Source organism: Somniosus microcephalus, chromosome 11, assembly GCF_052327205.1.
Source record: "Somniosus microcephalus isolate GS21.2 chromosome 11, FLI_Smic_1.0, whole genome shotgun sequence".
NCBI classification, from domain to species: Eukaryota; Metazoa; Chordata; class Chondrichthyes; order Squaliformes; family Somniosidae; genus Somniosus; species Somniosus microcephalus.
This window is the reverse complement of record NC_140997.1, coordinates 233,108,634-233,128,959: the sequence shown is the minus strand read 5'-3', so window position 1 is coordinate 233,128,959 and position 20,326 is coordinate 233,108,634. Positions and strand designations below refer to the sequence as shown.

The 20,326-nt window shown below is 55.7% G+C and overlaps 1 pseudogene across 1 annotated transcript in view; it reads right to left on the bottom strand.

Moving 5' to 3' along the window:
* LOC147111339 (carbohydrate sulfotransferase 11 pseudogene) overlaps positions 1-17,326 on the bottom strand; it is a 59,535-nt pseudogene extending 42,209 nt beyond the window's left edge. Inside the window, exon 1 of the transcript XR_015080085.1 lies at positions 17,237-17,326. The product of XR_015080085.1 is annotated as a carbohydrate sulfotransferase 11 pseudogene (transcript). The remainder of the gene's footprint in view (positions 1-17,236) is intronic.
* Between the last annotated feature and the right edge of the window lie 3,000 nt (positions 17,327-20,326).

The window sequence follows — 20,326 nt, the reverse complement described above, 5'->3', positions numbered from 1 at the left end:
CCGCACTGTCAGAGGGGCAGTACTGAGGGAGCGCCGCATTGGCGGAGGGGCAGTACTGAGGGAGCGCTGCACTGTCGGAGGGGCAGTACTGAGGGAGCGCTGCACTGTCGGAGGGGCAGTACTGAGGGAGAACTGCACTGTCGGAGGGGCAGTATTGAGGGAGCGCTGCACTGTCGGAGGGGCAGTGCTGAGGGAGAGCTGCACTGTCAGAGGGGCAGTACTGAGGGAGCGCCGCACTGTCAGAGGGGCAGTACTGAGGGAGCGCCACACTGTCAGAGGGGCAGTACTGAGGGAGCGCCGCACTGGCGGAGGGTCAGTACTGAGGGAGCGCCGCACTGTCGGAGGGGCAGTACTGAGGGAGCGCCGCACTGTCGGAGGGGCAGTACTGAGGGAGCGCTGCACTGTCGGAGGGGCAGTACTGAGGGAGTGCTGCACTGTCGGAGGGTCAGTACTGAGGGAGCGCTGCACTGTCGGAGGGGCAGTACGGAGGGAGCGCTGCATTGCCGGGAGGGGCATCAGTGAGGGAGCGCTGCACTGCTGGAGGGGCAGTACTGAGGGAGCACTGCACTGTCAGAGGGGCAGTACTGGGGGAGCACCGCACTGTCGGAGGGGCAGTACTGAGGGAGCGCCGCACTGTCAGAGGGGCAGTACTGAGGGAGCGCCGCACTGTCGGAGGGGCAGTACTGAGGGAGCGCCGCACTGTCGGAGGGGCAGTACTGAGGGAGCGCTGCACTGTCGGAGGGGCATTACTGAGGGAGCGCTGCACTGTCGGAGGGGCAGTATGGAGGGAGCGCCGCACTGGCGGAGGGGCAGTACTGAGGGAGCGCCGCACTGTCGGAGGGGCGGCACTGAGGGAGCGCTGCACTTTCGGAGGGGCAGTATTGAGGGAGCGCCGCACTGTCGGAGGGGCAGTACTGAGGGAGAACTGCACTGTCGGAGGGGCAGTATTGAGGGAGCGCTGCACTGTCGGAGGGGCAGTGCTGAGGGAGAGCTGCACTGTCAGAGGGACGATACTGAGGGTGCGCTGCACTGTCGGAGGGTCAGTACTGAGGGAGCGCTGCACTGTCGGAGGGGCAGTACGGAGGGAGCGCTGCATTGCCGGGAGGGGCATCAGTGAGGGAGCGCTGCACTGCTGGAGGGGCAGTACTGAGGGAGCACTGCACTGTCAGAGAGGCAGTACTGGGGGAGCACCGCACTGTCGGAGGGGCAGTACTGAGGGAGCGCCGCACTGTCGGAGGGGCAGTACTGAGGGAGCGCTGCACTGTCGGAGGGGCAGTACTGAGGGAGCGCTGCACTGTCGGAGGGGCAGTATGGAGGGAACGCCGCACTGTCGGAGGGTCAGTACTGAGGGAGCGCTGCACTGCCGGAGGGGCAGTACGGAGGGAGCGCTGCATTGCCGGGAGGGGCATCACTGAAGGAGCGCTGCACTGCCGGAGGGGCAGTACTGAGGGAGCACTGCACTGTCAGAGGGGCAGTACTGGGGGAGCACCGCACTGTCGGAGGGGCAGTACTGAGGGAGCGCTGCACTGTCGGAGGGGCAGTGCTGAGGGAGAGCTGCACTGTCAGAGGGACGATACTGAGGGTGCGCTGCACTGTCGGAGGGTCAGTACTGAGGGAGCGCTGCACTGTCGGAGGGGCAGTACGGAGGGAGCGCTGCATTGCCGGGAGGGGCATCAGTGAGGGAGCGCTGCACTGCTGGAGGGGCAGTACTGAGGGAGCACTGCACTGTCAGAGAGGCAGTACTGGGGGAGCACCGCACTGTCGGAGGGGCAGTACTGAGGGAGCGCCGCACTGTCGGAGGGGCAGTACTGAGGGAGCGCTGCACTGTCGGAGGGGCAGTACTGAGGGAGCGCTGCACTGTCGGAGGGGCAGTATGGAGGGAACGCCGCACTGTCGGAGGGTCAGTACTGAGGGAGCGCTGCACTGCCGGAGGGGCAGTACGGAGGGAGCGCTGCATTGCCGGGAGGGGCATCACTGAAGGAGCGCTGCACTGCCGGAGGGGCAGTACTGAGGGAGCACTGCACTGTCAGAGGGACAGTACTGGGGGAGCACCGCACTGTCGGAGGGGCAGTACTGAGGGAGCGCTGCACTGTCAGAGGGGCAGTACTGAGGGAGTGCTGCAATGTTGGAGGGGCAGTACTGAGGGAGCGCCGCACTGTCGGAGGTGCCATCTTTCGGATGGAACATTAAACCGAGGCCAGGTGGATGTAAAAGATCCCATGGCCACTATTTCGAAGAAAAGCCGGGGAGTTCTCCCCGGTGTCCTGGCCAATGTTTATCCCTCAATCAACATTGAAACAGATTACCTGGCCATTTATCACATTGCTGTTTGTGGGAGCTTGCTGTGCACAAATTGGCTGCTGCGTTTCCCACATTACAACAGCGACTACACTTGAAAAAGTATTTCAATGGCTGTGAAGCGTTTTGGGACGTCCGGTGGTTGTGAAAAACGCTGGAGAAATGCAAGACTTTCTTTTCTAATCCAGGGCCTTATCACAGGGCCCAGCCTCTCTCGCCTAGATCTGTATTTCCTTCTGGCCCTGTGTTTAACCGTCCTTGAGTCTCCTGCTCTGTCAGTTTATTTTTGAAGAAGAATTTGCTGAATAAGGGTCTGCTTTTACGGAGTGAATACCTCGATCCGCGCTCGCAGTTTCTAGGGAAACCTTTGTGTACGGGAGACTGGCTGCTGTTTGGAAACACTGCAGTATCATTACTTGCCTCTCTGTCCCCCAGCGAACACTGTCAGCGTATTAAACCCAGCCCGGGTACACCAAGGGGTTCCCATCCACCCCGTCCCTCCCCCTCCATCCTGGCCTATTTTCATATCTTGGAAACACAGCCATCCTCACTGAAGCTCGATGTTCACTAGCCAGTGGGATCTTACACAGCGAACCCAACACGGGACGTGTCAGAAACAGGAGGAGGCCATTCAGCCCCTCGAGCCTGATCCACCAATCTATTATCTCCATTCACCCACCTTTGCTACATATCCTTCGATCCCCTTACCCAATAAAAATCTATCAATCTCAGTTTTGAAAGCTCCAATTGTCCCCAGAATCCACAGCTTTTCGGGGGAGAGAGTTCCAGATTCCCACCCCCCTTTGTGTGAAGAATTGCTTCCTGACATCACCCCTTAACGGCCTGGCTCTAATTTTAAGGTTGTGCCCCCTTGTTCTGGACTCCCCCCACCAGAGGAAATCGTTTCTCTCTATCCACCCGATCAAATCGCTTTATCAGTTTAAAAGGTCCAGGCTAGGGTGCGTTACGCAGCAACACATAACAACAATGACAACTTGCATTCATATAGCACCTGTAACGTAGAAAAACATCCCAAGGCGCTTCACAGAAAATCCAAAAAATGGAGGTTGAGCCAAAGGAGGAGATATTAGGGCAGGTGACCAAAAGCTTGGTCAAAGAGAGTAGGCTTCATGGAAGGTCTTAAAGGATGGGGAAGGAGGTGGCGAGGGTTAGGGAGAGAATTCCAGGGTTCAGGATCTAGACAGCTGAAGGCACGGCCGCCAATGGTGCAGCGATGGAAATCGGGGGGGTGCCTCCCGAATTGGGGGAGCGCAGAGGTCGCAGAGGGAGCGTTGTGGGGCTGGAGGAGGTTACAGGGGTGAAGGAGCCACGAGGGATTTCAATCACAATCGGGCGGGGCGGGTGGAGCGTCAGGTTACATCTGGGGGGTCCCGAGTTCCGAGTTCCATTAACCATTGTCGTTTAAAGAAAAGCATCTTTGTGCCTCAATGGCCCAGATTGTAACTGCACGGCCCATTCCAGTACGGAGCCACAGGGGTGGTCCCAGCTCCCCTCTCTCGTCTATGCATTTGGCTAATCTCGGTTGCGGGGGGGGTGGGGAACGATGGTAGAAGTAGTACAATGGGCCCAGAACCCCTGGACTGGTGGGGGCGGGTGGGGGGGGGTGGGGGCGGAAACCAAACAAGATTCCGACGGCTGATTTCTCCCTGATGACACCTGCTGGAAAATACGTCTTGTGTTGGGACAGGACTCGGCTGAGTATCGGTCTCCTTACCGAAGGAAAGATATACTTGCCTTGGAGGCGGTGCAACGAAGGTTCACTAGATTGATTCCTGGGGTGAGAGGGCTGTCCTATGAGGAGAGATTGTGTAGAATGGGCCGATACTCTCTGGAGTTTAGAAGAATGAGAGGTGATCTCATTGAAACATACAAGATTCTGAGGGGGATTGACAGGGTAGATGCTGAGAGGTTGTTTCCCCCTGGCTGGAGAGTCTAGAACCAGGGGTCATAGTCTCAGAATAAGGGGTCGGCCATTTAGGACTGAGATGAGGAAGAATTTCTTCACTCAGAGGGCGGTGAATCTTTGGAATTCTCTGCCCCAGAGGGCTGTGGATGCTCAGTCGTTGAGTATATTCAAGACAGAGATCGATAGATTTTTGGACTCTCGGGGAATCGAGGGATATGGAGATCGGGCGGGAAAGTGGAGCTGAGGTCAAAGATCAGCCATGATCTCATTGAATGGCGGAGCAGGCTCGAGGGGTCGAGAGCCACATATCGGCCAGACCGGGTAAGGGCGGCAGATTTCCTTCCCTAAAGGACATTAAGTGAACCAGATGGGTTTTTATCACAATCGGATAGTTTCATGGGCACCATTACTGATACTAGCTTTTTATTCCAGATTTATTTAATTAACTGAATTTAAATTCCCCAGCTGCCGTGGTGGGATTTGAACTCACGTCATTAGTCCAGGCCTCTGGATTACTAGCCCAGTGACATTACCACTCTGCTACTGTACCCCCCAACTCATCTGGGAATAAAAAGCTGGTGTCAGTAAAAGTGACCATGAAGCTTTCGATTATCGTAAAAACCCAATCGGTTCACTGATGTCCCTTTCGAGAAGGGGACCTGCCATCCTTACCCGGTCTGGGCCTATATGTGACTCCAGTCCTACACCAACTTGGCCTCTGAAGTGGCCGAGTGAGACCCTCAGTTGTATCAATCCCTCTACCAGCAGTTCAAGAATAAGGCCCACCGCCTTCTCAAGGGCAACTAGTGGATGGCCAATAGATGCCGGTTTTGCCAGCGATGCCCAGATCCCGAGATGAATTGTTATCGAGAGGGGAAGTGTTCAGAAAAATAAGGGCCAAGATTGATCTATGGCCTGGAAGCACCGATCACCAGCTTGGATGTGTGTTTAATTCTCAGGCCCACCCATTCGCTTAAATGGGCAGTAAAACCACGGCCCATAAATCAGGCACACGCCCAGACTCGCCATGAGATTCATCTTCACTCCCTGCACCTCTGGGCCTCGAGTGTCCCCTCCCACCCCCTTCGCTCCACCATTGGTGGCCGTACCTTCAGCTGCCTGGGACGCAACCGCTCTACCTCCCTCTCCTCCCTTGTCAGCCAGTGGCTCAGTGGGTCGCACCCTCACCTCTGAATCAGAAGGTTGTGGGTTCAAGTCCCACTCCAGGGACTTAAGCACGAAAAGTTAGGCTGACACTCCCAGTGCAGTGCTGAGGGAGTGCTGCACTGTCGGCAGTGCCGTCTTTCGGGTGAGACGTTAAACCGAGGCCCGGTCTGCCCTCTCAGGTGGATGTAAAAGATCCCGCGGCACTATTTCGAAGAAAAGCAGGGGAGTTCTCCCTGGTGTCCTGGCCAATATTTCTCCCTCAACCAACATAATAAAAACAGATTATCTGGTCATTTTCACATTGCTGTTTGTGGGAGCTTGCTGTGCGCAAATTGGCTGCTGCGTTTCCCACATTACAACAGTGACCGCACTTCAAAAGTACTTCATTGGCTGTAAAGCGCTTTGAGACATCCGGTGGTCGTGAAAGGCGCTATAGAAATGCAAGTCTTTCTTTCTTTAAGACGCTCCTTAAAAACCGATCTCTTTGACCAAGCTTTTGCTCACTTGTCCTAATATCTCCGTGTGGCTCGGGGTCAAAATTTTGTCTGATTTACGCTCCTGTGAAGTGCTTTGGGACGTTTTACTATGTTAAGGGCGCTATATGAATGTAAGTTGTTGTTGCACTGGGCGAAAGGTGAAAGTTAATCGCAGACACCGAAGAATTCCCTAGAGGTACCAACTGGAAAGGTTAACAGATTGGCACGGTGTGGACAGTTCACATGGACGGTACATGCGACACCATCCCTGGAAGGCAGCATCTGTAGATCGGATATCATTCCAGTGAGGTCTAGCCCGAGTTTCCCCCCACCCCACTAAATCTCTCGAACTAGCTGATCCCTAATGGGGTACATTCTGTGGGTGCTGATGGCCCTTCAGTGACCAGCCTTCCCGTGTGAGCCTGGGGAGCAAGTGTCATCGGGATAGTCATAAGAACATGAGAATTAGGAGCAGGAGTCGGCCACATGGCCCCTCGAGCCTGCTCCGCCATTCAATAAGATCAGGGCTGATCACTGACCTCAACTCCACTTTCCCGCCCGATCCCCATATCCCTCGATTCCCCTAGAGTCCAAAAATCTATCGATCTCAGCCTTGAATATACTCAAAGACTCAGCATCCACAGCCCTCTGGGGCAGAGAATTCCAAAGATTCACCACCCTCTGAGTGAAGAAATTCCTCCTCATCTCAGTCTTAAATGGCCGACCCCTTATCCTGAGACTGTGACCCCTAGTTCTAGACTCTCCAGCCAGGGGGAAACAACCTCTCAGCATCTACCCTGTCAATCCCCCTCAGAATCTTGTATGTTTCAATGAGATCACCTCTCATTCTTCTAAACTCCAGAGAGTATCGGCCCAATCTACACAATCTCTCCTCATAGGACAGCCCCCTCATCCCAGGGCATCCAACCCCGGGGTGGGAAAATCACACCGAGCCCCATTTCAGTTGCAGTCTGATACGAGGCTCAAAATTCATTGGGGTAGAAAGGCAGAAGCGTAGAATGGGCGGTCCTCAATATACGGGAATATCGGGCGGGGTGTACAGTGGGCGGCACTCAATAGACGGGAATATTGGCTGGGGCGTAGAGCGGCCGGTCCTCAATAGACGGGAATATTGGGCGGGGCGTAGAGCGGGCGGTCCTCAATAGATGGGAATATCGGGCGGGGCGTAGAGCGCGCGGTCCTCAATAGACGGGAATGTCGGGCAGGGCGTAGAGCGCGCGGTCCTCAATAGATGGGAATATTGGCTGGGGCGTAGAGCGGCCGGTCCTCAATAGACGGGAATATTGGGCGGGGCGTAGAGCGCGCGGTCCTCAATAGACGGGAATGTCGGGCAGGGCGTAGAGCGCGCGGTCCTCAATAGATGGGAATATTGGGCGGGGCGTAGAGCGGGCGGTCCTCAATAGATGGGAATATCGGGCGGGGCATAGAGCGGGCGGTCCTCAATAGATGGGAATATCGGGCGGGGCATAGAGCGGGCGGCCCTTAATAGACGGGAATATCGGGCGGGGCGTAGAGCGACCGGTCCTCAATAGACGGGAATATTGCGTGGGGTGCAGAGTGGGCGGTCCTCAATAGACGAGAATATCGGGCGGGGCGTAGAGCGACCGGTCCTCAATAGACGGGAATATCGGGCGGGGCGTAGAGCGACCGGTCCTCAATAGACGGGAATATTGGGCGGGGTGCAGAGCGGGCAGTCCTCAATAGACGGGAATATCGGGCGGGGTGTAGAGCGCGCGGTCCTCAATAGACGAGAATATCGGGCGGGGCGTAGAGCGACCGGTCCTCAATAGACGGGAATATCGGGCGGGGTGTAGAGCGACCGGTCCTCAATAGACGGGAATATCGGGCGGGGCGTAGAGCGACCGGTCCTCAATAGACGGGAATATCGGGCGGGGTGTAGAGCGACCGGTCCTCAATAGACGGGAATATCGGGCGGGGTGCAGAGCGACCGGTCCTCAATAGACGAGAATATCGGGCGGGGCGTAGAGCGACCGGTCCTCAATAGACGGGAATATCGGGCGGGGTGCAGAGCGACCGGTCCTCAATAGACGGGAATATCGGGCGGGGTGTAGAGCGCGTGGTCCTCAATAGACGGGAATATTGGGCAGGGTAGTTGAGCGACGATGGCCGTTTTGTGCACCTGCCCAAGACAGATTTCTACCAAGTTTTGTCCAAAGCAGTTAACAAATTACAACCAGCAGCTAATAGGGTTCTGCCCCGCGGCAGGGCGTATTGTTGTAACTCTCTGATCGCAGACTGCGGTTACACAACACACTGACCCTTCTGAACCCATCTACAACACTTCCTGTTCCAGCTGATCCAGTCAGAGCTTCCAGTCCAACCGCTTGTGACAACACACCAGGCGAGTGCCGCAAGAGGCAGGCTGCTTAATCCTTCGCTCGCTGCAGCCTTCTGTCGTACAATTCACTTTCATAAAAAAGGAGCTCAATGAGGGATTAGCAAGTGATTAATCCAGCACAGTGAGGGGGCACAACAGACACACAGAGACAGAGAGAGCGAGAGAGAGAGAGCGAGAGAGACCGAGAGAGAGAGAGTGAGAGAGACCGAGAGAGAGACCGAGAGAGAGGGAGACGCACCCTCAGGCACACCCACACACATATATACATAAACCTACACAGGTACACACACACACAATGGATGATTGTCATCCAGGAACACCCACCAGCCCCAAACACACACAGTGGATTAAAACACCCAGTGGACACAAAGTGGAAGGAATCTCTCCACCTCTCTCGCTGTCTCTGTCCTCCGTTAGTTTGCTGTCTTTGACCAAGCATTTGGTCGCCTGTCCTAATATCTCCTTTTGTCTGACAATCGCTCCTGTGAAGCGCCGTGGGATGTTTTACTGCGCTAAAGGCGCCGTATAAATGGTAGATGTGGCGGTTGCTCCAGCTCTCTGGGCACAATCTGGGGATGGGCTGCGGAATTTCCCGAACCACACAAGGCAGCTCAGCTTCCCAGTGAGCCACAGGAGGAAGGACCGCCAGCACAATCTGCCAGGGAAGGAATCCAGGAGCAATGCTTGAACCGGGAGACGAGGCAGGTTCCAACTCTTCACACAGATGCTGTACTTGGCAGGCAGCCCGCCCCCGCTCCCGCCCCACACCCCTGACCCCCTTAACCAGGATTAGCAGCTGTCAGGGATTGGAAATGAGAAGAGAAAACAAGATGGTTTGTGCAAACGGAGATTCCAGGCTGAGCAGACGCAATTGCTCGGGGACATTTGTAAACTGTAAATAACTTTTTTTTTTAAATCACCTACACAGCAACAGGAGGAGGCCATTCAGCCCCTCTCGAGCCTGCTCCGCCATTCTATCAGATCATGGCTGACCTGCACCTCAACTCCATCTCCCCGCCTTTGTTCCACATCCCTCGATACCCTCACCCAACAAAAACCCAGCGATCTCAGTCTTGAAAACTCCCCCAGCATTCACAGCCTTTGTGGGGCGCGAGTTCCAGATTCCCACCACCCTTTGTGTGAAGAAGTGCTTCCTGACATCACCCCTGAACGGCCTGGCTCTAATTTTAAGGTTCTGCCCCCTTGTTCTGGACTCCCCCCCACCAGAGGAAATAGTTTCTCTCTATCGATCCGATCGAATCCCTTTCATGTCAGCCTTGGCTCAGTTGATGGCACTCTGTGAGTTAGAAGGTTGTGATTGTGGTTGTGGGATCAAGTCCCACTCCAGAGACTTGAGCACATAATCCGGGCTGTCACTCCCACTGCAGTACTGAGGGAGCGCCGCACTGTCGGAGGGGCAGTACTGAGGGAGTGCTGCACTGTCAGAGGGTCAGTACTGAGGGAGCGCCGCACTGTCGGAGGGGCAGTACTGAGGGAGCGCCGCACTGTCGGAGGGTCAGTACTGAGGGAGCGCCGCACTGTCGGAGGGGCAGTACTGAGGGAGTGCTGCACTGTCAGAGGGTCAGTACTGAGGGAGCGCTGCACTGTCGGAGGGGCAGTACTGAGGGAGCGCCGCACTGTCGGAGGGGCAGTACTGAGGGAGTGCCGCACTGTCGGAGGGGCAGTACTGAGGGAGTGCTGCACTGTCAGAGGGTCAGTACTGAGGGAGCGCCGCACTGTCGGAGGGGCAGTACTGAGGGAGCGCCGCACTGTCGGAGGGTCAGTACTGAGGGAGCGCCGCACTGTCGGAGGGGCAGTACTGAGGGAGTGCTGCACTGTCAGAGGGTCAGTACTGAGGGAGCGCCGCACTGTCGGAGGGGCAGTACTGAGGGAGCGCCGCACTGTCGGAGGGGCAGTACTGAGGGAGTGCTGCACTGTCGGAGGGGCAGTACTGAGGGAGCGCCGCACTGTCGGAGGGGCAGTACTGAGGGAGCGCCGCACTGTCGGAGGGGCAGTACTGAGGGAGCGCCGCACTGTCGGAGTGGCAGTACTGAGGGAGCGCCGCACTGTCGGAGTGGCAGTATTGAGGGAGCACCGCACTGTCGGAGGTGCCGTCTTTCGGATGAGACGTTAAACCGAGGCCCCGCCTGCTCTCTCAGGTGGACGTAAAAGATCCCACGACCACTATTTTGAAAAAGAGCAGGGGAGTTCTCCCCGGTGTCCTGGCCAATACTCAACCAACAACACTAAAAAAAAATGGTCTCATTGCTGTTTGTGGGATCTTGCTGTGTGCAAATTGGCTGCCACAAAAGATGGCACCTCCGACAGATGGTCAGAGACAATGGAGCCTCACCTACCTTGAGCTTCAACAACCTCCCCAATATGTCCTCGCCAGAAATTTTAACACCTTTTTGTAGCCTACATTCACCTTTAAACTATTCCCGTTCTTACTCCCAATTCTTTTTTGAACATCGTTGATAGATAGAATCATAGAAATTTACAGCACAGAAGGAGGCCATTCGGCCCATCGTGTCCGTGCCGGCCGACAACGAGCTCTCCAGCCTAATCCCACTTTCCAGCTCTTGGTCCGTAGCCCTGTAGGTTACGGCACTTCAAGTGCATATCCAAGTACTTTTTAAATGTGATGAGGGTTTCTGCCTCGACCACCCTTTCAGGCAGTGAGTTCCAGACCCCCACCACCCTCTGGGTAGAAAAAGTTCTCCTCAACTCCCCTCTAATCCTCCGACCAATTACTTTAAATCTCTGTCCCCTGGTTATTGACCTCTCTACTAAGGGAAATAGGTCCTTCCTATCCACTCTATCTCTATATTTTAAACTCCTAAATAATGGTTAAATACTTCAGCAATTACTCTCATCTTTCAAAAGGCAATTGGATAAATATTTGAAAAGGAAAATTTGCCAGACTGTGGGGAAAGAGCGGGGGAGAGTGGGACTGATCGGCGAGCTCGACCAAAGAGCTGGCACAGGCAGGGTGGGCCGAATGGCCTCCTCCTGCGCCGTATCGTTCTGTGTGACATGTTTACTCAGAGAAGGCTATCGGAAGTCTTTCCTGGCTTTGTTAGGATCTCACATCTTCGTCCAACCCATAATCTAGGCTGACAACTCCAGGACAGGCCCGAATCTGTAAATCCTCAACACTGGGACCAAACAGAATTGAGTGGGGTCGCGGAAATCACTCTGAAGGCACTGCTTACTCCCATTTGCGCGAGAACAGGGGAAGTGTGGGCCAGGGCACCGGGAGAACACCGAGCTCCTCTTCAAAGAGAGAGTGCCGCGGGATCTGTAACATCTCAACAGACAGATAGACGTGGCCTTGAATTAACACCTGGTCTGATACCAGAGCGCTCCCCAGTACTGCACTGGAGCGCCATGCTATGTTATAGGTTACACCAAGTGGACAGGGTGAATCACAGAATCCTACAGCACAGGAGGAGGCCATTCGGTCCATTGAGCCTGTGCCGGCTCTTTGGTCGAGCTCTCCAATTAGTCCCACTCCCCCTGCTCTTTCCCCATAGCCCTGTAAATTTTTCCCCTTCAAGTATTTATCCAATTCCCTTTTGAAAGTTACTATTGAATCTGCTTCCACCGCCCTTTCAGGCAGCGCATTCCAGATCACAACAACTCGCTGCGTAAAACATTCTCCTCATCTCCCCTCTGGTTCTTTTGCCGATTATCTTCAATCTGTGTCCTCTGGTTACCGACCCTCCTGCCACTGGAAACAGTTTCTCCTTATTTACTCCATCAAAACCCCTCATGATTTTGAACACCTCTATTAAATCTCCCCTTAACCTTCTCTGCTCCAAGGAGAACAATCCCAGCTTCTCCAGTCTCTCCACATCACTGAAGTCCCTCATCCCCTGGGACCATTCCAGTAAATCTCCTCCGCACCCTCTCCGAGGTCCTGAGCTCCTTAGATGAAGACATGTTCTGTAAACAGCGAATGGAGGTGACACGAGAAGACATCTATCACCCCCAGGGCGACGATGTTTTGCCTCCTCGCTCCCTGCGATAGAACGCTACCTGACCCCTGCATGCCCTCTGGCCAGTGACATGGGCAGGATCAGGCTCAGTGAGGCTACCCCGCCTCGCAGTTACACAATCTGCCTTCAGGAGTAAAAGGGGAAGACAACTGGGGAGGAACATCTCACCGCACCTGGCCCAGAGTCACGTTTAATTTAATACAATTAAACCTGGACCCTCCGCCATAATGAAAAGTCAGATAATAGAATGTTATAAAAATTTATTTTCGGGATGTGGGCGTCGCTGGCAAGGCCGGCATTTATTGCCCATCCACTAGTTGCCCCGAGCATTGTATTTAAAGAAAGACTTGCATTTCTATAGCACCTTTTACGACCTCAGGACATCCCAAAGTGCTTTACAGCTGAGTGCTTTAGGTCCCACAAACAGAAATGGAATAAATGAACTGGTAATTTGTTTTATTGATGTTGGCTGAGGGCTAAATATTGACTCAGGACACCGGGGAGAACTCCCCAGCAATTCTTCAAATAGTGCCCTGGGATCTTTTACATCCACCTGAGAGAGCAGACAGGGCCTCGGTTTAAAGTCTCATCCAAAAGACGGCACCTCCGACAGTGCAGCGCTCCCTCAGTACCGCCCCTCTGACAGTGCGGCACTCCCACAGTACTGCTCCTCCGACAGTGCAGCGCTCCCTCAGTACTGCTCCTCCGACAGTGCAGCGCTCCCTCAGTACTGCCCCTCCGACAGTGCGGCGCTCCCTCAGTACTGCCCCTCCGACAGTGCGGCGCTCCCTCAGTACTACCGCTCCGACAGTGCAGCGCTCCCTCAGTACTGCCCCTCCGACAATGCGGCGCTCCCTCAGTACTACCCCTCCGACAGTGCAGCACTCCCTCAGTACTGCCCCTCCGACAGTGCAGCACTCCCGCAGTACTGCCCCTCCGACAGTGCGGCGCTCCCTCAGTACTGCCCCTCCGACAGTGCGGCGCTCCCTCAGTACTGCCCCTCCGACAGTGCAGCGCTCCCTCAGTACTGCCCCTCCGACAGTGCGGCGCTCCCTCAGTACTGCGCTCCCTCAGCACTGCACTGGGAGTGTTGTCCTGGATTATGTGCTCAAGTCTCTGGAGTGGGACTCGAACCCACAACCTTTTGACTCAGAGGTGAGAGCGCCACCCACTGATCCACGGCTGACTCCCCGTACCTGTGGAGCGGGGAGTGATTTTCACCTTGCAGTGGGTGTGATGCGAGTTGGGTCAATGCAGCTCCACATTTGACTGGTAGAAAACACTGACAGCAAATCATCGGAGAGAGTTACACCACTGACCGACTAATCACCAGAGAGAGTTACACCACTGACTACCGGCCACATATAACAAGATTCCCCACGTCACCCATCTCAGTACTTCCGCTGCCTCCCTCGTGCCAGCCACTGTTGTAATTTTCACCTCCACAGACTTGCAGCGCTTTCCTGCTCGAGGAACGATTGATAGACATTGATTTGTTGGCTTACTCTGGACAGCGAATCACTCCCGCCCCCGTGTCTCAGTGAGCAAGTGCCTCGCCAAGGTGGTACTGAGCCACACAGGCAGGAAGGTTCCACAAACCAGCCTGCACCAAGTTGCCTGATTTCAGCCGGGGAGGCGGGCGTGTGGCTATGATTGGCACAATCACCCCGCCCATGGAGCATGGAGGCTAGGGAAGCAGGGTATTGGGGGCGAGGGGGGGGGCGGTAAAGTCAGGAATCACACTCCCCTACTAAAGCGTGATGGCCCCGTAGTCAAATAGCTTGCTGATGCCCAGTGTGACAGTTCAGTCATTGGACGAGCTGCTGAAGCAAAGAAAACTGACATGAAACCACGCATGACAACAACAACCACTTCCATTTATATATCACCTTTAACATAGTAACGGAGGTCGGTTTTAAGGAGTGTGTTAAAAGAGGAGAGAGAGGCGGAGAGGTTTAGGGAGGGAATTCCAGAGCTCGGGGCCCAGGCAGCTGAAGGCACGGCCGCCAATGGTGGAGCGATTCAAATCGGGGAGGCTCAAGAGGCCAGAATTGGAGGAGCGCAGAGATCTCGGGAGGGTTGTAGGGCTGGAGGAGGTCACAGAGATAGGGAGGGGCGAGGGCCATGGAGGGAATTGAAAACAAATTGAACACATTAAAAAAAACATAATCCTGGCCACTGCACAGATGCTCCCATGAGTGCTGTTAGCAATTTGTAACTCACACACTCAGAGTCTCAGACACACACGCCACCGTCGCACACACACACACGCCACTGTCGCACACACGCCACCGTCACACACACGCCACCGTCACACACACACACGCCACCGTCACACACACACACCACGCCACCGTCATACACACACACGCCACTGTCACACACACACACACGTCACCGTCACACACACACATGCCACCACTGTCACACACACACATGCCACCGTCACACACACATGCCACCGTCACACACACACACGCCACTGTCACACACGTCACCGTCACACACGCACACACACGTCACCGTCACACACACACATACACCACTGTCACACACACACACACCGTCACACACACACACACATACACCACTGTCACACACGCCACCGTCACACACACATGCCACCGTCACACACACATGCCACCGTCACACACACACGCCACCGTCACACACACACGCCACCGTCACACACGCCACCGTCACACACACACATGCCACCGTCACACACAACACACGCCGCCGTCACACACAACACGCCACCGTCACACACACACACGTCACCGTCACACACGCCAACGTCACCATCACACACGCCACCGTCTCACACACACGCCGCCGTCTCACACGCACATGCCACCATCACACACACACGCCACCGTCACACACACACACGCCACCGTCACACACACACACGCCACCGTCACACACACACGCCACCGTCACACACACACACACGCCACCGTCACACACACGCCACCGTCACACACACGCCACCGTCACACACACGCCACCGTCACACACACGCCACCGTCACACACACGCCACCGTCACACACACGCCACCGTCACACACACGCCACCGTCACACACACGCCACCGTCACACACACACGCCAAAGTCACACACACACGCCAATGTCACACACACGTCACTGTCACACACACACATACACCAGTCACACACACACACACACCACCGTCACACACACATGCCACCGTCACACACACACACACGCCACTGTCACACACATACACACACACGTCACCGTCACACACACGTCACCGTCACACACACACGCCACCGTCACACACACACGCCACCGTCACACACAACACACACCACCGTCACACACACGCCACCGTCACACACACGTCACCGTCACACACACGTCACCGTCACACACACGCCAACGTCACACACACACGCCAACGTCACACACACACGCCAACGTCACACACACACACACGTCACCATCACACACGCCACCATCTCACACACACACACATCACCATCACACACATCACCATCACACACACACATCACCATCACACACGCCACCGTCTCACACACACACACGCCACCGTCTCACACACACACGCCACCGTCTCACACACACACGCCACCGTCTCACACACACACGCCACCGTCTCACACACACACGCCACCGTCTCACACACACACGCCACCGTCACACACGCCACCGTCACACACACACACGCCACCGTCACACACCATCACCATCACACACACACGCCAACGTCACACACACACGCCAACGTCACACACACACGCCAACGTCACACACACACACGTCACCATCACACACACACACACGTCACACACACACACACACGTCACACACACACACGAGCCGATCAGCCTTACAGATATCCCGGGTGTTGTTCACTACCCTTGTGAAGTGGTTAAACAAAACTAGGTCAATCCACAAGAGCAAGGCTCACCGAGTCCCTGCCGCAGGCTCGCTGTTGCTGGAGTGACACCGAGGGGAATCTGTCTGTGACTCTACCAGTTTTCCGATGCCCACAATAATCCCTCAGCTAAGATGACACACCGACACTACATTTGGGTTCTGACGAAAGGTCACAGCCCGAGACATTAACGCTTCCTCTCCCCACAGCAGCTGTCTGATCTCCTGAGTGTTTCCAGCATTTTGCTGTTCTTATTTCAGATTTCCAGCTTTCGCATTTTGCTACATTTGAAACGCTGGACATACCCAGCCCACTTGATTCAAAATGATTGAACCTCTTGGGTGCCAACATTGGCTCGGTAGGTAGCACTCTCTCTCTCGCTCTCTGTCTCTCTCGTTCTCTCTGGCTCTCTCTCCTCTGAGTCAGAAGGTTGTGGGTTCTGGTCCCACTCCAGAGACTTGAGCACCAAATCCAGGCTGACACTCCCAGTGCAGTGCTGAGGGAGTGCTGCACTGTCGGAGGTGCCATCTTTCGGATGAGACGTTAAACCGAGGCCCCGTCTGCCCTGTCAGGTGGATGTAAAGATCCCATGGTCACTATTCAAAGAAGAGCAGGGGAGTTCTCCCCGGTGTCCTGGGGCCAATATTTATCCCTCAACCAACATCACTAAAAAAAATAGATTATCTGGTCATTATCACATTGCTGTTTGTGGGAGCTTGCTGTGCGAAATTTGGCTGCTGCCTTTTCTATATTACAACAGTGACTCCAATTCAAAAAAAAGCACTTAATTGGCTGTAAAGCACTTTGGGACGTCTTGAGGTTGTGAAAAGCTCGATAGAAATGCAAGTCTGTCTTTAAAGAAATGGGATGACAAAAAAAATCTAACAACGTGTCAAACATGTCATCCGATGACAGACATCTTCAAGCTCTAACTTTCTCTAAAACTTTTATGAACTGACTGGGGCTATTTCCCTGTGATGTTTAGAGGTTTTTTTCGGGGGGGGGGGGGGGTGTCAGTTTCCAAGCGGTGTCAGGGTTCGCTTTCACCGGTTACATTACCTGGGTTAAACCCGCCTTGCAAGTAAAGCACCGCCAGCAACAAGGATCCGAGGCAGGTCAGCGCCACTATCCGGACCATCCTGCTCCTGCTCCTCCTCATCCCGTCAAATCCAGCTGGTCACCCGGGAGGAGGCTCCGGCAATGGGGGGGGGATCGGGAGGCTCCCGGCTCCTCGCCCCCCTCGACCCCGCTACCGCCTGCCACAATGTAGCGCCGCATTCTCCCGGGACCTACCACCGCCTCAGCCGAGGGGAGGGGACAGAAACTTCAGCAACTTCTTGAAAACTTTTTTTTTTCAAACTTTTTTTTCTGGAATGGCACCACCCTTTTGCAAAGATCAAAATCACTTTTGTATGTTTGGGATTTTTTATTTTGTGTTTGCAAAGAGAGGCTGAGAAATTGAAACTTTCTGCCCTCTCCCCCTCCCCTCACCCCTCGCTGATTTGTTCATTCCGGTACCGTATTGTTGCTAATAATCCGCTGCATTGAGAAGCAGAATGAGGAGAGACTTACATTTCTCCAGCGCCTTTCACGACCGCCGGACGTCCCAAAACTCTTTATAATCAATGAAGTGCTTTTTGTGAAGTGTGGTCACTGTTGTAATGTGGGAAACGCGGCAGCCAGTTTGCGCACAGCAAGATCCCACAAACATTGATAATGACCAGATCATCTGTTTTAGTGATGTTGATTGAGGGATAAATATTGGCCCCAGGGCACCGGGGAGAACTCCCCTGCTCTTCTTCAAAATAGTACCATGGGATCTTTTACATCCACCTGAGAGAGGAGACGAGGCCTCGGTTTAACGTCTCATCCGAAAGACAGCACCTCCGACAGTGCAGCACTCCCTCAGTACTGACCCTCCGACAGTGCAGCACTCCCTCAGTACTGCCCCTCCGACAGTGCAGCGCTCCCTCAGTACTGACCCTCCGACAGTGCAGCACTCCCTCAGTACTGCCCCTCCGACAGTGCAGCGCTCCCTCAGTATTGACCCTCCGACAGTGCAGCACTCCCTCAGTACTGCCCCTCCGACAGTGCAGCGCTCCCTCAGTACTGACCCTCCGACAGTGCAGCACTCCCTCAGTACTGCCACTCCGACACTGCAGCACTCCATCATTAATGTCCCGCCGACAGTGCGGCGCTCCCTCAGTACTGCCCCTTCGACAGTGCAGCGCTCCCTCAGTACTGACCCTCCGACAGTGCAGCGCACCCTCAGTACTGCCCCCCGAAAGTGCAGCGCTCCCTCAGTACTGACCCTCCGACTGTGCAGTGCTCCCTCAGTACTGACCCTCCGACAGTGCAGCGTTCCCTCAGTACTGCCCCTCCGACAGTGCGGCGCTCCCTCAGTACTGACCCTCCGACAGTGCAGCACTCCCTCAGTACTGCCCCTCCGAAAGTGCAGCATTCCCTCAGTACTGCCCCTCCGACAGTGCGGCGCTCCCTCAGTACTGCCACTCCGACAGTGCAGCACTCCCTCAGTACTGTCCCTCCGACTGTGCAGCACTCCCTCAGTACTGCCCCTCCGACAGTGCAGCGCTCCCTCAGTACCGACCCTCCAACAGTGCAGCGCTCCCTCAGTACTGCCCCCCGACAGTGCAGCACTCCCTCAGTACTGACCCTCCGACAGTGCAGCACTCCCTCAGTACTGCCCCTCCGACAGTGCAGCGCTCCCTCAGTACTGACCCTCCGACAGTGCGGCACTCCCTCAGTACTGCCCTTTCGACAGTGCAGCGCTCCCTCAGTACTGACCCTCCGACAGTGCAGCGCTCCCTCAGTACTGACCCTCCGACAGTGCAGCACTCCCTCAGTACTGCCCTTTCGACAGTGCAGCGCTCCCTCAGTACTGACCCTCCGACAGTGCAGCGCTCCCTCAGTACTGCCCTCCGACAGTACAGCGCTCCCTCAGTACTGACCCGCCGACAGTGCAGCGTTCCCTCAGTACTGCCCCTCTGACAGTGCGGCGCTCCCTCAGTACTGACCCTCCGACAGTGCAGCACTCACTCAGTACTGCCCCTCCGGCAGTGTGGCGCTCCCTCAGTACTGCCCCTTCGACAGTGCAGCACTCCCTCAGTACTGACCGTCCGACAGTGCATCGCTCCCTCAGTACTGCCCCTCCAACAGTGCAGCGCTACCTCAGTACTGACCCTCCGACAGTGCAGCGCTCCCTCAGTACTGCCACTCTGACAGTGCAGCACTCCCTCAGTACTGTCACTGCGACAGTGCGGCGCTCCCTCAGTACTGCCCCCCGACAGTGCAGCGCTCCCTCAGTACTGACCCTCCGACTGTGCAGCGCTCCCTCAGTACTGCCCCTCCGACAGTGCGGCGCTCCCTCATTACTGCCCCTTCAACAGTGCAGCACTCCCTCAGTACTGACCGTCCGACAGTGCAGCGCTCCCTCAGTACTGCCCCCCGACAGTGAAGCGCTCCCTCAGTACAGACCCTCCGACTGTGCAGCGCTCCCTCAGTACTGCCCCTCCGACAGTGCAGCGCACCCTCAGTACTGCCCCTTCGACAGTGCAGCGCTCCCTCAGTACTGACCCTCTGACAGTGCAGCGCTCACTCAGTACTGCCCCCCGACAGTGCAGCGCTCCCTCAGTACTGACCCTCCGACTGTGCAGCGCTCCCTCAGTACTGCCCCTCCGACAGTGCAGCGCTGCCTCAGTACTGACCCTCCGACAGTGCGGCGCTCCCTCAGTACTGCCCTTTCGACAGTGCAGTGCTCCCTCAGTACTGACCCTCCGACAGTGCAGCGCTCCCTCAGTACTGCCCCCCGAAAGTGCAGCGCTCCCTCAGTACTGATCCTCCGACTGTGCAGTGCTCCCTCAGTACTGACCCTCCGACAGTGCAGCGTTCCCTCAGCACTGCCCTTCTGACAGTGCGGCGCTCCCTCAGTACTGACCCTCCGACAGTGCAGCACTCCCTCAGTACTGCCCCTCCGACAGTGCAGCATTCCCGCAGTATTGCCCTTCCGACAATGCGGCGCTCCCTCAGTACTGCCACTCCGACAGTGCAGCACTCCCTCAGTACTGACCGTCCGACAGTGCAGCATTCCCTCAGTACTGTCCCTCCGACAGGGCGCCGCTCCCTCAGTAC